The sequence below is a fragment of the Megascapheus bottae genome, chromosome 12, assembly GCF_031878675.1.
Source record: "Megascapheus bottae isolate mThoBot1 chromosome 12, mThoBot2.hap1, whole genome shotgun sequence".
Classification (NCBI taxonomy): domain Eukaryota; kingdom Metazoa; phylum Chordata; class Mammalia; order Rodentia; family Geomyidae; genus Megascapheus; species Megascapheus bottae.
In genome coordinates, this window is record NC_143520.1 from 24124030 (window position 1) to 24127194 (window position 3165).

At 39.4% G+C, this 3165-nt stretch overlaps 1 pseudogene; it reads right to left on the reverse strand.

The window, feature by feature from the left end:
- Positions 1-1037: 1037 nt before the first annotated feature.
- LOC150056345 (protein S100-A14 pseudogene) lies at positions 1038-1351 on the reverse strand (annotated as a pseudogene).
- Between the last annotated feature and the right edge of the window lie 1814 nt (positions 1352-3165).

Consider the following 3165-nt stretch of genomic DNA (forward strand, 5'->3'; position numbering starts at 1 on the left):
AATGGTTCATGATTGACTGGCCACAAGCAAGTGATTAAGAATGCACATATGGTGAAAGGCAGCAGAGCTTGTGCAGATGAAAGCAGCTGGCCATAAAAACCTGGCATTAAATGGGAAGGAAAAATTGGGAAACAATCAAGGGGAAGAAGCCCTAACAGTAGAGGAAATAAAATTTAATAGATACCTCAAAATCAAGACAAAATCAAGATTTGTTTGGAATGTGAGCTTAGACTCATTGATCTGATGAGCAGGCTTCGATTTTAAATCCAGTTGAAAAAAATAATAATGAGGAAACAATACAAAATGCTAAATAAGACTAATTTAATAACTACCAAGGCCTTGTGCTGTGACAGATACTAATAGAGAAATGACAGACAAATGATAAAAAACAAGCATCATTCTGTAAATGTCCAAGCACCCACCCAGCAGGCTTCTCCTACTCCCAGAGTCATACCCCTTCCAAGCCTCTTCCCTGATCCTGCTCCCTTCTTCCCCTGCCCTTTCCCAGGAACAGAGTGTTGGGAGGAGGATGAGATAGAATTGGGAGCAAGAAGGGATAGCATGGGACAGACAGCTACAGTTGAGGTTGGGGAAGAGATTAGAATGGTAAGGGTCTCAGAGAGCCTTTATAGTACAAAATATCCAGCTATAATCCCAGCCCTTTACTTCAAAACATTTCCCATAACCCAGCTCCTCCCACCGCTCCCCTGATACCAAGCAACTGGGTCCTTACACCATCCTCATCCCTCCATGTGCTCCCCAGCCCCAACCTATCCCTTAAGCTTCCCTGGGATACAGACCCCTGGAGCCATGAGCTCCATTAAGCATGGCAGAGCACCACAACAGAGTACACAGAGTCCCTAGGGAAGGCTGTTAGGATCCTGGGCTTTGCAGAGATGAGGAGAGGTGCAAGCTGGGGAATAGTGTACTGATGGTGGAAAGAAATTTTATTTTCAGATCTACAGTCTCTAAGGTTCCCTTTTCCCCTAACTCCTTTCCCTCTCTCCCTCCCTCCCTCCAATTCAATGAGGATGCCCTCAACTTCCTGGGACTGGGTTCTCCAGTTTCACACTCTTGGCTGCTTCTCCAATTAGCTCCCAGAAGCTCCGGAACGCCAGTTTCCAGTCATTAAAGTTGCTCGGGTTGACAATTTTCTCTTCAGCCCACAAATGTTCGCCATGAAGTGTGGCAACTGCTGTGTGACCAGGTTCTGCAGCTCAAAGGGAGTGAGCATATCCTTTCCACCTTCTGCTGAATACTGGTGAAAATTCTCGATGAGAGTTTCAATGGCCCTCTCCACATTACTGAATTCCTGGGCATCCTCAGCATTGGCTAACCCACACTGTCCCATGGTGCACTTGGTCCTTTGTTGAGAGTTGTGTTGTCTTACAGCTTGCGCCACAGAAGCTGATGGCTCATGATCTGTCTGCTGGCAGCCGCTGAGGCTGGACAGAACAAGTCTGTAATTCTTACGAAGATTGAATTCCCAGTGCTAGACATCACACAAAATATTCTATATGGATAACCCAGGCTCCACCTGTGCCGGGAGACTGTTTACAAATAAAGGTTAGAATTTGGTTTGTTTGTTTTGTCCATTTGAGGGCTTGAAGTAAGCCCTTGGGCAGTAACTCTGAGCTTTTTCTGGTGATTAATTGGAGATAAGGAGAAAGATTAATTGGAGATAAGAAAGTTCCTTTCCCAGTTGGCTTAGAATTGTGACCTTGCTGAGTAGCTAGGATTATGAGCCATCACCATCCAGCTTTATATAATTTTTTTGTTTCTTCTGTTTTGCTGGTAGAACCTTGTACCCCCTTTAATACTGGTTACGGTTTTAATCCATTTCTTTATCATTTTTCATTTTTTTTCCTGTTGTTTCTTTTTTCTTTGTGTCAGTTCGATGACTTGAACTCAGGGCTTTTTGCTCCTGCTTCTCAACCTGGAACTCTGAAACTTAAGGCATAGCTCCACTTCCAGATTTTGAACACTAAATTGGAGATAAGAGTCTCACACTTTCCTGCCCAGGCTGAGTTCCAGCTGAGCTCCTCAGAAGTCGGTCTCCTGAGTATCTATGATCATAAATGTGAGCTACCAGAACCCAGCCTCTTATTTTTTTTAATATTTAGAGCAATTTACATATGTGTCGTTGAAAGTCATATGGCATTGAAAAAATGGCAAGAATAGTTTGGATGGTATTAATCACAAAATGTGAAGTCTGAATCAGGAGTCATTTATTTGAATCCCTGCTTTTATTTTTTATATGGATAAAATGTGGACCAGGCTAGGAAGCTGAACTAATCAAGACACTGCTAATTATTTAGTACCTCTACAGACTAGAAATCAGGAATCATGATTTCTCAATGGAGTCAAAAAATTAAAAATAAAGGATTTGCAAATTTCTTCAGTTCTTTGAGACAAAAAAGTATTTTTTACTCTTTTTTTGAAAGAAATTATTAAGAAATTAGGAAATTGGTATTCTAAGAAAAAGTGCTAAAATTTGTGTCCAGCCTAAGGTAAAAGCTCCTTTTTTAGTTCTCTTCTGCCTGTAATCATTTAATATGGGCTACATGTTGGGAGACAACTTCTACTTTAATTTTAAAATTTCTCATAAAGCTATTTTTAAATAACCAATCTTATCATTTAATTCAAATGCTGATATTAATCTCCATGATTTCATGGTTAAGTAATACCTTAAATATGTATGACATACTTAAAACCTAATTTAGTTTACAGATTCTCTCTCATTTCCTCTCCTGGAAGCAAGCATAATTAATCTTAATCTGATTACTATCAAGAAACAGAGAGGTTAAGTGAATGACGCCAGGTCACACAGCAAGCCAGTAGCAATTTTGTAAATGTCTTATTTGAATACAAAAACATTGAGAAGATATAGTAATTATTCAGGGTCATCACTAGTGGTAACAGTTGTCATGTGGAGATAAGAAAAATGTACTTTATATCTGGAAGCCTTTTTCTCATGACAAGAACTCATACAGGAGACCTCAGGTAAACTTAATTTTTTACTATTTAACCTCACATAGGAAAAATGAGAAAATTCAGTTTTATTTAGTAAAAATTTTGAATGCTCACATTTGTTTTTTTTTAATAGCCCGGATAGTCTTTCAGTAAAATTATATCAATTGATTCCTTTATAATTTTAATGAAATA